General features: G+C 39.3%; 1 non-coding gene across 1 annotated transcript; it reads right to left on the bottom strand.

Moving 5' to 3' along the window:
- Positions 1-8,557: 8,557 nt before the first annotated feature.
- Positions 8,558-8,664, bottom strand: LOC127088471 (small nucleolar RNA R71). Its single transcript, XR_007790305.1, has one exon. It is a non-coding gene; the product is annotated as a small nucleolar RNA R71 (small nucleolar RNA).
- Between the last annotated feature and the right edge of the window lie 4,738 nt (positions 8,665-13,402).

The following is a 13,402-nucleotide window of genomic DNA, read 5'->3' as shown; positions in this document are numbered from 1 at the left end:
ATTGCATTTTTAAACTTTTTTTATTAATCAGATTTGTGAATGAACCTAACCATATTGACTTAAAATTTCAAAAGACAAAAAAAACTAATACTCATCCAAATTCTTTTAGATCCCTTTGTGCCTCTCTTAAATTTTAATTTTTGTTAAAAGCAATTCACTCACTTTGAAATTGATACCACGAACTACGAGGTTTTGATCCCCCATTTTATGTTGGTACGTAGGCACAAGTCCGAAGATCTTGTCAAACACAAAAATATAATTAATGAATTATTTTCTCATCCCCACACTCTATTTATTGCAAATATCTTTTATACTAAAACACATACACACATAAAAAAAGGGCTCCCTAAGAGTACCTAGGACACTTTGGGTGCTAACACCTTCCCTCTGTGTAACCAACCCCTTTACCTGTAATCTATGGCATTTTATTATTTTTGATTTGAAAACTTCTTATCTTTGGGTTTTGTTCGTACTTTTCCCTTTTCCTTTGGAAACAATAAAAGCGCGGTGGCGACTCTGGTTTTATCGATGTTAAGTTTATCCATAGCTTAATGGTCATGAATTTACGTTAGAGAATTTTAGTGGCGACTCTGCTGGGGAGTAGTCCTCAGTGGGTTTAACCTACTTTTTTTATGTGTATATATTTATGTACTTGATGTTTGTATATTTGTTTGTGTGTTATAATATGCTTGTTGTGCTTGGTGATCTGTGAGTGGTGAGATAAGTTCTAACCCGAACTTGAGTGCAATTAAGATATGAGGCTGGTATAGTCATGTTCGACTTGTGTGGAGTAGTCCTTAACAAGTTGGCTTGAGACCCATCTACTCAATGGAAACCCTTTTGGAATTATTGATGTCACACAAGTTATTTGTGGTTAGGCATTACTTTCTCTAATTTGGGGTCCGAGAAGTTGAGGGCCGTAGTACATTTAACCAAACTTAGCCTATTTAGGACGTAGTGCGGAGACTGTCCATGTGTAGACTTGATAACAGTTGTTACGCGATACTACACTCAGACGAGTTTCTCTTGAGAATATTATGGGTTGATGAGTCAGTCATCCTAACCTGTAATATCCGATAGATGGAATTAAGACTATGGGAACTTTTTAGAACATGCTATACAGGTTTTATCCTTAGTACACTCCTTTGGGATGGTTCTTAACCTGACTTCATGCTCGTGACTTACAACAAACCCTTGATTCTTGGTTGATCCAATCAAGTCTTGTCAATATTAATGGAACTTGGGTGTTGATAAGGTGAAAACCATAATCCACCAAAATGGATGATTGATCTTGACAATGACTTGGTTCATCCCTTGACCTTTGTTTGTTTGCCTTGTGTGTGATCCCTTATTTATGATTGTTGCATTCATGCATTCATGCGCATCATAACATTCATCACACAAAAAATAACTTCAAGGAACTGAGGTTTTATTTGCAAATATTTTCAGACCATGGATTATGGATGAAGGAACACTAAGAAGTACAATTTCAGATGTCCCAATTTGAAAGAGTTAAGGAAGTTATCATCCTTTGTATTAGATCCCTTGGACTTCAAACAACATCATGGGAAGCTTCTATCTGTATTGTCTGCTGATGTATTGGAAGGACTCTTGAGTGTGTTGGTTCAGTTCTATGATCCTCTCTACCGTTGCTTCACTTTTCCCGATTATCAGCTTGTGCCTATGTTAGAGGAGTATGCCCATCTCTTGGGAATACCTGTTTCTGACAAGGCGCCTTTTAATGGATTGGAAGAGATTCCCATATCTCATCTTATAGCTGAAGCTCTTCATCTGAAGAAGTCTGAGATTGAGGCTCATTGGGTGAAGAAAGGAGGTATTTTTGGGTTAACTTCGGAGTTCCTTATTGGTAAAGCTACTACTTTTGCTCAAGCCGGTAGCATGGACGCTTTTGAAGCCATCTTTGTGTTACTCATGTATGATTTGACTTTGTTCCTTAACATTGACGACTTTGTTGATGTTAACGTCGTTAGAATCTTCTTGATTGGGAATCATGTGCCTACTCTGTTGGGTGATATGTACTTCTCTTTGCATTTGAGGAATTATAAAGGTGGTGGAACTATTGTGTGATGTGTTCCCCTTCTGTACAAGTGGTTTACTTCGCACTTGCCTCAGACGCCTGCTTTTATGGAGAACAAATAATGTCTATGATGGTCTCAGAGGCTTATGTCTCTCATTAATGATGATATTGTTTGGTATGATTCCATGATGAGTAACTTGGATATCATTAATTATTGTGGTGAATTCTATAATGTGCCTCTCATTGGTACATAAGGAGGAATTAACTACAACCCTGCTTTGGCTCGTCGTCAACTTGGGTTCCCCTTGAGAGACAAACCTAATAACACTCAGTTAGAAGGTCTTTTCTATCAAGAGGGTAAAGATCCCAAACATTTGAAGCAAAAAATGGTACATGCTTGGCATAATGTGCATAGGAAAGGAAGATTCGAGCTTGGTCCGTGCAACTGTGTAGCTTTGGAAGGTTACACTACTTGGGTGAACAAAAGAGCTTTGGAATTGAAGATGTCATATGCTTGTGAAAGACCTATGTCTATGGTTGTGGTTGAGCCATTAACTCTCCCTAACCAAGATGTAAAGGAGTTGGAAGATGCACTTGCCAAGATGAAGCAAGAGAAGGATATGTGGGAAGATCAGTTCCATGGTTTGAGTCGAAAGCATGAGGAGTTGCAACTTGAGTCAAAGGACAAAGACGTGCTTATTGAACTTCTTGAAGACCGAGCAGTGAAGAGATAGAGAGAGCCAGAGGGTCCATCTTCCTCTAGTATGCCTCAGCCTTCCGGTGCTTGGAAGAAGATTATCAATCAGCTAGTTCTTGAGAAGGCTCAAATGAAGACTTCTTTTGAGTCCAAGATTCGATGCATCCGAAGGAATTACCCGTCTGCAGTCAGATCATCTGACGCTGTTGTTAGGGGATCCTTAGGATGATTAGTTTCATTTCCTCTTGTATTTGTATTTTGGTTTCTGAAATTGTACTCAGTGTATTCCCTCCAAAAATTATATGAATAAAAGAGATTTTTATGGTTAATCAAATTGTTGTTATTATATATTTGCAAATAAAATAAGTATGTTCCTTGAAAATAAAAAAAAATAAAAACATTGCATTTCATGCATCATTTACATAACATGTTTTCTTTTACCAGATGTCTTATTGGTTATTCTTCTACGCTTCAGCCAAGCTGACTCATCGATATAACACTCGCGTCAATCAACCGAGAATCATGGAACACTTAGAGCAAGAGAATCGAGAGTTGAAAGACGAGATTGCTCGTTTGAATGACATGATATAGTATGTGCTAGTCGCTCAGAATCAGTCTTCCCCAACGCCTGCAACTCCTCCTCCTCAAAGGACTGTTATCTCGGAGGTTGCTACCTCAACTATGCCTGCCACTCAGTCTGGTCCAACTATGCATGCCGGATTCCCGTGGGGAATGCCACTGAACTTTGTGCCTGAAGGGTTTGCACCTAAATTTGCTTCCATGCCGGCATCTAGCCCGGTCATGTCTGTACTGCCTCCAATTGTTCATACCTTGCATCGTATTGAGGATACCATCTACCATTTCGAGCCGTCTGAGGACCCTGATGTTTATGAGAAGATGAACGAGATGAAGGATCAGTTCCTTGAGTTGCGGAAGGAATTGAAGACTCTGAGAGGAAAAGATTTATTCGGTAAGAATGCTGCTGAACTTTGCTTAGTGCCGAATGTCAAAATCCCCGACTTTGAAAAGGATAAGGGAAAATGTCAGGAAAATGTCAACGCAAACTGATAATGATCAATTATTGATTCACTACTTCTAAGATAGTCTGACTGGTGCCACTCTGAAGTGGTATATGGGATTAGATAGTGCAAGTGTTCGCACATTCAATGATTAGTGAAGCTTTTATGAAGCAGTACAAGTACAACATGGACATGCCGCCTGATAGAGACCAACTGAGGTCTATGTCTCAGAAGGACAAAGAGACATTCAAAGAGTATGCCCAGAGATGGAGAGAGTTTGCTGCTCAAATCAATCCTCCGTTGGAAGAGAAGGATATAACCAAGATTTTCCTTAAGACCCTGAGTTCGTTTTATTACGAACGCATGATTGCTAGTGCCCCCAGTGATTTTACCGAAATGGTAAACATGGAGATGAGGTTAGAAGAAGGTGCCCGTGACAGACGTTTATCTAAGGAGGAGGTATCATCGAGCAAGAAGTATGGGAGCAGTTTCGCCAGAAAGAAGGAAGGTGAAACCAATGCAGTATTTATAGGGAGGCAGAGGAGGCCTCATGTCAAAAGAAATATGAAACTACGTCAACATCATCATCAAGTTTCATCCGTTATTCCAGTATTTTCAAACAATTAATCAGCACCAGTTCAACAACAACGTCAACTACCGCCGCAACAAAGAACAAACAACTATAATAACACCAGTAATCAACAACAACAACAAAATTTCGAGAGGAAGAAGGTCTCTTTCGACCCTATTCCCATGTCATACGTTGAACTCTACCGGTCTTTGGTTCTTAAGAACCTACTCCAACCAAGAAATCTGCCTCAAATTCCAAAACCACTTCCATGATGGTATAAGCCAGAACTCCGTTGTGCCTTTCATCAAGGAGCTCCCGACCATGATATTGAAAATTGTTACCCTTTGAAGTATGAGGTCCAGAAGTTAGTGAAGAGTGGGATGATGTCCTTTGAGGACTGTGCTCTGAATGTAAAAGCTAACCCATTGCATGCACATGGTAATTCCTCTGTTAATATGGTAGATGGTTGTCCAAGAAGTTTCCGAGTGTTCGATGTGCAACGTATTCGTCAGTCCTTGGTAGAGATGCATAAGACCCTGTGTACCATCAGTGATTCTGAGAACGACCATGTCGGTTGTGCGATTTGCAGTGTAAACCCCTGTGGGTGTTCAATCATCAAGAGAGATATCCAGAAGTTGATGGATGAGAATGTAATCCAGATTCAGCAGTCGAGGGATATAGATGATGTCAATGTCATTGTTCCAGTGTTTAAGACCCATGAGTGGGTAGTGATTCAGTTTGACAGCAGCAGCATAACAACGCCAATAGATCGGTATCGTCGTTAGTAATACGGTTAGCAGGCCCCGTCCCGTATGCATCCGATAGAGTTGTTCCTTACCAGTATAATGCCACTATGTTGAAGAATGGTTAAGAGGTTCCGTTTCCTACAGCCGATTCCGTTGTGAACATTATCGATATAGCAAAGGTGACCCGTATCGGCCATGTGTTTGGACCTGTCTTTCCAAAGGAGGTGATAGAAGATGTGTCTGTTGGTAAGAAGGTTGATGTACCCGCAGTGAATCCGGTTAGTGCTCCAAAATGTCAATCTGGTGAATCCAGCAATTTGAAGCCTAGTGATGATGATGATGAGGTACTGAGGTTGATCAAGAAAAGTGAATTCAATATGGTGGAGCAGCTACTCCAAACTCCTTCGAAGATTTTAGTGTTGTCTCTGCTTATGAATTTTGAAGCGCACAAAGAAGCACTACAAAGAGTGTTGGAGCAAGCCTATGTAGAACATGATGTAACTGTGGATCAATTTGACCACATTGTGGCTAATGTCACTTCCTGCAACAATCTGAGTTTTTGTGATGAAGTGCTTCTTGAGGAAGGCAGAAATCACAATCTGGCACTACATATATCAATGAATTGCAACGAAGATGTGTTGTCAAATGTGTTGGTTGATACCGGTTCTTTGTTGAATATACTCCCCAAATCAACTCTGTCAAAGTTAACGTATTAAGGCGCCCCTATGAGGTTCAGTGGCGTGATTGTCAAAGCATTTGATGGTTCTCGCAAGACTATTATTGGTGAAGTGGACCTTCCAGTGAAGATAGGTCCGAGTGATTTCCAGATTACTTTCCAAGTAATGGACATCCACCCGACCTATAGCTGCTTGTTGGGAAGGCCGTGGATATATGAGGTTGGAGCTGTTACATCCACTCTGCACTAGAAGTTGAAATTTGTGAAGAATGGAAAGCTTGTCATTGTTGGTGGAGAGAAAGAACTGTTAGTAAGTCACCTGTCGTCTTTTTCATATATGGAAGTTGAGGAAGAGGTTGGAACTCCGTTCCAAGCTCTATCTATTGCTGAAGTGAAGAAAACTGGGGCACCCATGTCCTCTTTCGAAGATGATAACATGAAATAATATCACATTTTTGGACTCGATTTAATTAAATTGTATTATTATTTGTTTCGATTTATTTCATTTTATTCGATATTACTTGGTATTTTTCCTTTTATTTGTCTCAGGTAGCTTATTTGAAGCACAAGTGAAAAAGGAAGAAAAGGAGGTGCAAAAAGAAATGAAGAGAAGCAAATTTCACCAAACCAAAGCCCAGCCCAAAAGTACTAGCGCTGAGCCTGTGACGAGCGCCACACATGGTGTGACGAGCGTCACGCCCTACTGCCTTGTGTTACGAGCGTAACACATGGTGTGACGGACGTCACACCATTCTCCTATATTTTTGGCTTCAGAAGCGCAACAGAGGCACGTTGAAGCCTATTGTTACGCTTGATCTGGGAAAGGTGAAGACCATTTTTTTACGGAAAGAGTTTTGGAAACCGTTACAAGTAGACTAGTATAAATAGTCACTTCCTTCAAACCCTGCAGGCTCTTTCTTCTTCGTGCTTTTTCTATTCCAGCCGTGCAAGCATACTTTACAACATTATTTTTTATAGTTTTTACTTTTCTTTGCAATTTCTATTTTCTTTTTCAGTCAATCTTTCAGCACTTAATTAATTTTTCACGCAATAGTTTCTACACCGGAAACTATTGTGTATCTTTTACCGGATCTAACCTTACGTTAGACCCTAGGTTTTTTTTTCCTTCACTTTTATTTTCCTGTCCGATTGAAGAATTCAAGAACAAATCCAACCGGTTTGTGGTGGAGTGTTCAAGACTGCTATTAATTACTCAGGTTCTTTAATTACTGTCTGAATTTATATATGCCCTGCTTTATTGTTTATTTGCATTATTTGCCTGAGATGTTTCTATTTAAGCATGATGATTGTTTAGATCTGTTTAGCATGTCTGGCTAATTTATTTAGGTATCGGTATGTAAAGTAAGCGGAATGAAGGAATCAAAACTAAGTTGATTTAATTACACTTAAAAATAAAATCACTCTTTTTATGGTCTCAATTTACAGGTTTAATACCAAGGTTTTTGTACGAAAGTAAAAGACTAAAGAAGTTAAAATCAATAGAACGAGAGTTTGAGGTTTTAACTGGACAGTGTAAATTGGACATTAAGTCTAGATCAGGGCGAAAGCAATTTTTAGAGTTAATTAAATTCTAATCTTTTTCAAAAAGTATTTTTAAAAGTTAAATGTGAGGACGAGAGTTAAGCATTTGAATTTAATTATATAATCTAAGTCAACAGAGCGAGAGTTTGAGACGAGGGTATTTAAACGATTAGTATTTTCTTAAAAAGAGTTTTTATGGATTCTATTGTTTTCAAAAAGTGATTTTGGACTTAACTAATAAGTGACAGCTACGTTAATATAAAGTCATAATCTATTCAACAGAGCGAGAGTTTGAGAAAAGATTTTTAATCAATAGTATCTACTGAAAAGATTTATTTTAAAACCAAGAAACCAACGAAGATTTGATTCCCTAATTACGACGAACTACATACCGATATCCGCTTAATTGATATTTAATTTAGATCTAGTTTTAGTTTTAACTTTTCCCCCAAAACAATCAAAATATCATCCGCCTTAGCTTTACGAAGTAACCTTAGAAAACGGTATATCGATTCATAAGTCCCTGTGGGATCGATATCTTTTAAAACTACGCGATAGAACTGTGCACTTGCAGTTAGTACCCCAATTCGACTCATAAAGTCGCGATCAAGTTTTTGGCGTCGTTGCCGGGGACGTTTATTTAGTCGATATCGTAACCCTTCTGTTACGCTGTAGAGACTAAGGCAATTTTTATTTTTTAATTCTTTCTTTCGTTGATTTGTATGCCACACACTCGCTCACAAGGCGAGCCGTTTTACTTACGAATCAACGACATCGAACTATATCTCCGAGTCTTACGACGAATTCGGGAATATCATGCTGCAAACAATCTCCCTCCTATCGAAATTCCTGATCTCAAAAATATTTTTCCTTCACCAATACCAGAGATGGCAGAACCAGCTCGTGCTCTTCGAGATTACGCCGCTCCATCGCAAGATGAGGCGCATTCGAGTATTGTTCCACCCGCAATCGAAGCAAACAACTTCGAACTTAAACCTTCTCTGTTGCAGGCAGTGAAACAGAATCAATTCTCTGGAAATCCTACCGAGGATCCAAACCTTCATTTATCCGTATTTGTCCAATACGCTGCTGATACTGTTAAAGCTAATGGTGTCACTTCAGAGGCAATTCGACTTCGCCTTTTTCCTTTCTCGTTAAGAGATAAAGCTAGAAGATGGCTTCAGTCTCTTCCTTCCAACTCGGTTACCACATGGAACGAGTTGAAGAAAGTCTTCCTTGCCCGATATTTTCCTCCAAGCAAAACAGCTATGTTGAGAGCCCAGATAAATGGATTTAAACAGAAAGATAACGAGTCTCTTTTCGAAGCATGGGAAAGATACAAAGACATGATGAGACTTTGTCCACACCATGGTTTAGAGGACTGGTTAGTAATTCATACCTTCTATAATGGTCTCTTGTACAACACAAGGTTAACAATAGACGCCGCAGCAGGTGGTGCACTTATGGATAAACCTTATGCCGATGCTTATCAACTTATCGAAAGCATGGCCCAAAATCATTATCAGTGGGGAAGCGACCGAGCAATGGTAGAGAAACCTCAAACGAAAAGTGGCATGTACGAGATAAGTAGCCTTGATCATGTTAATGCAAAAGTGGAAGCCCTGGCCCAGAAAATTGAAAGTTTGAATGTATCACCTCCAACCACCGTGGTTGCCGCAACTCAAAATTGCGAAGTCTGTGGAATCCAAGGTCACACTCCTGCAGATTGTCAACTCCTAACAGGAATCCAAGCAGAACAAGTGAATTATGCTCAAGGAAATCCCTACTCACACACCTATAACTCAAATTGGAAGAATCATCCTAATTTTTCATATAAGAATAATAATGCTTTATACGCACCAGGACAAGCTCCAAATCAAGCCCCAACTATACCTCCTGGATATCAAAATCCGACCCCATCTACACCTAACAATAATGTTCCTAGGAAATCCAACTTGGAAATAATGATGGAGAACTTCATAGCTTCTCAACAGCAAACCAATAAAGATTTCTTAAACCAGAATATACACACTAGTGAACAAATCAAACAACTAGCAAGTAAAGTAGATGCCTTGGCTACCCATAACAAAATGCTGGAAATACAAATATCACAAGTAGCTCAACAACAAGCGCCTACTGCTGCCCCAACTGGTGCATTTCCTGGACAACCCCAACCTAACCCGAAAAGCCACGCTCATGCAATCATACTAAGAAATGAAACGGAAGTGGAAGGACCAGTAGATCCAAGAAATGAAAACCAAAACTCTAAGAGGTCAATTGAGGAAGAAAGTACACCAAAGGAAAAGGAAGAGAGTAATAAGGAAACTGTAGAAAAGAAAAAACCTTATGTACCTCCACCACCTTATAAACCACCTATCCCTTACCCTCAAAGGCTTATTAAAACCAAAGATGCGGGCCAATTTAAAAAATTTGTTGACCTACTGAAACAGTTAAACGTCACAATTCCATTTACAGAAGCTATTATGCAGATGCCCTCATATGCTAAGTTCTTAAAAGAAATTCTTTCTAATAAAAGGAAACTTGAAGATAGCGAAACTGTTACACTCACTGCTGAATATAGCGCTATAATCCAGAATATGCCTCCTAAACTTAAAGATCCAGGTAGTTTCTCTATACCCTGTCACATAGGAAAATTTGTCATAGATAAAGCCTTATGCGATTTAGGAGCCGGTATTAGTGTTATGCCCTTATCCATATGCAAGAAACTTGAAATGGGAGAATTAAGACCAACTAAAATGTCTGTGCAATTAGCAGATTGTTCTGTTAGATATCCCGTAGGAATTCTTGAAAACGTTCCCGTGCGCATAGGTCAATTCTACATCCCAACCGATTTTATAATTATGGACATTAGAGAAGATGAAGTTACACCCATTATACTGGGAAGACCATTCTTAGCAACTGCCGGTGCGATCATAGACGTAAAATGAGGAGGACTCACTTTCGAAGTAGGAGAAGAGAAAATTGAGTTCATTCTTTCCCAATTTTTGAAAGCACCTGCAATAGAAGATACATGTTACTTCATGGATATCATTGATGAATGCATAAAAGAAACAGAGTTAGAAAAGGACAAATCGTCTGACTATCTTGTAGAAGACAAACTCAACCAATGTTTAGCAACAACACCGAATCCTACGCAATGCCTTAAGAAACCAACCCTAGACCTGAAAACACTTCCCAAAAATCTGAGGTGTGAATTCCTAGACTTAGAACTTGAACGACCAATGATAGTTAATGCAGACCTAGGAAAACTCGAAACCAAAAAACTCCTGCATATCTTAAGAAAATATCCAACCGCACTAGGATACAACATCACCGACCTTAAAGGAATAAGTCCTTCTATTTGTATGCACCGCATCATGCTAGAAGAAGACTGTAAAACTTCTAGGGAACATCAGAGGAGACTGAACCCGATCCTGAGTGAGGTAGTGAAGAAGGAAGTAACCAAGTTATTAGAGGCAGGTATCATATATCCTATATCTGATAGCAAATGGGTTAGTCCTGTACACGTAGTACCGAAGAAAGGAGGTATAACAGTTATTGAAAATGAAAAAGGGGAAACTATAACCAAACGAATCGAATCGGGATGGAGAATGTGCATTGATTATAGGAAACTAAACAAAGCAACCCGAAAAGATCATTTTCCTTTACCATTCATTGACCAGATGTTAGAACGATTAGCAAAACATTCTCATTTCTGCTATCTAGACGGTTACTCAGGTTTCTTTCAAATACCAATTCATCCTGATGACCAAGAAAAGACAACATTCACGTGTCCTTTTGGCACTTTCGCTTATAGACGAATGCCGTTTGGCTTGTGCAATGCTCCCGCAACCTTCCAAAGATGCATGATGGCAATATTCGCCGATTTTCTCGAAAATATCATGGAAGTATTTATGGATGACTTTTCCGTATGCGGGAAAAGCTTTGAAGAATGTCTTGAAAACCTAGAAAGAGTTCTAGAACGATGTGTAAAAGTAAACCTAGTACTTAATTGGGAAAAATGTCACTTTATGGTACAAGAAGGAATTGTTCTAGGACATATCATCTCAAGTAGAGGAATTGAAGTAGACAAAGCCAAAATAGAGGTAATCGAAAACCTTCAACCTCCAAAAACTGTAAGAGAAGTACGAAGCTTCTTAGGACATGCCGGTTTTTACCGACGATTCATTAAAGACTTCTCTAAAATAACTAAACCTTTGACCAGACTATTGATGAAAGATGCTGAATTCATTTTCGACAACAAATGTTTAGAAGCATTCCAGACGCTTAAACAAGCATTGATCTCCGCGCCCATAATGCAGACACCAGATTGGAATGAACCATTCGAAATAATGTGTGATGCCAGTGATTACGCCGTGGGCGCTGTTTTAGGACAACGAAGGGATAAAAAGCTTCACGTCATATATTACGCAAGTAGAACTCTAGATGAAGCACAAATGAATTACGCCACAACCGAGAAAGAACTATTAGCAGTAGTGTTTGCACTAGATAAATTTCGTTCTTACTTGGTTGGAGCCAAAATAATCATTTACACCGACCACGCTGCTATCAAGTACCTCTTAACAAAAAAGGATGCTAAACCTAGACTCCTAAGATGGATCCTGTTGCTACAAGAGTTCGATTTGGAAATCAAAGATAAAAAAGGAACTGAAAACTTAGTAGCAGATCACCTCTTTAGACTTGAAAACCTGGAACCGGAAACAACATCGATCAACGATGATTTCTCGTACGATAAACTTATAGCTACTTTGGAAGAAAATAAAGTTGATAAACAGGTAGAAACCACCTTAGCTATATGTGTTACACCATGGTACGCTGATCTCGTAAATTATTTAGCTGCCGGAATAGTTCCATCTACTTTATCCTACCAGCAAAAGAAACGATTCTTCTATGACATAAAACACTATTACTGGGATGACCCTTTACTTTTCAAAAAAGGCCCCGACGGTATTTTCCGTAGGTGTATACCTGAAGAAGAGGTAGAAAATATAATCCAACACTGTCACTCCGCTCCTTATGGTGGACATGCAAGTACATCCAAGACCTGCTCCAAAATCTTACAAGTCGGTCTTTATTGGCCAAACATATGGAAGGATGTGCATACGGCTATCAAGAAATGTGATAGATGTCAACGCACAGGAAACATATCTAGACGTGACGAAATGCCACAAAAGGGCATTTTGGAAGTAGAGATTTTCGACGTGTGGGGAATAGACTTCATGGGACCTTTTCCATCTTCTTTCGGTAACAAGTACATACTCGTAGCAGTTGACTGCGTATCAAAATGGATTGAAGCTATAGCTTCTCCAACAAACGACACACGAGTAGTAACTAGACTCTTTAAGAATATAATATTTCCGAGATTTGGTGTCCCAAGAATAGTAGTCAGTGATGGTGGACCGCATTTCATATCCAAGGTACTCGAAAAACTACTGTTTAAGTATGGCGTAAGGCATAGAGTAGCGACACCTTACCACCCTCAAACCAGTGGGCAAGTGGAAGTGTCTAACAGAGAAATCAAACAAATATTGGAAAAAACAGTCACCACCTCAAGGAAAGACTGGTCATTGAAATTACCAGAAGCTTTATGGGCGTATCGAACTGCTTACAAAACTCCCATAGGGACAACCCCATTTAAGCTTATTTATGGAAAATCCTGCCACCTCCCGGTAGAATTGGAACATAAGGCCTACTGGGCTATTAAAAATCTAAATTTAAACTATAAGGCCGCCGGTGAAAAGCGAATCCTTGATATAAACGAATTAGAAGAACTCAGACGAGACGCTTACGAGAATGCCAGAATCTACAAAGAAAGAACAAAACAATGGCATGACAAGCGCATATCAAGGAAAATCTTCAAACAAGGCGATACAGTCCTGTTATTCAACTCTAGGCTAAAGTTATTCCCGGGAAAACTACGATCTAGATGGTCAGGTCCATTTCAAATTACCAATGTTTTCCCCAGTGGAGCGGTGGAAATTAAAGGAAAATACATTGAACCGTTTATCGTAAACGGGCAGCGTCTAAAACATTATCATCATACTGAGAACATTGAAGATTCACAAGTCCTGCACTTAGACGTAGTGCCCCCA

The sequence above is a fragment of the Lathyrus oleraceus genome, chromosome 5, assembly GCF_024323335.1.
Source record: "Lathyrus oleraceus cultivar Zhongwan6 chromosome 5, CAAS_Psat_ZW6_1.0, whole genome shotgun sequence".
Classification (NCBI taxonomy): Eukaryota; Viridiplantae; Streptophyta; class Magnoliopsida; order Fabales; family Fabaceae; genus Lathyrus; species Lathyrus oleraceus.
The sequence above is the reverse complement of the archived record's forward strand: the minus strand, read 5'-3'. Positions and strand labels throughout refer to the sequence as shown.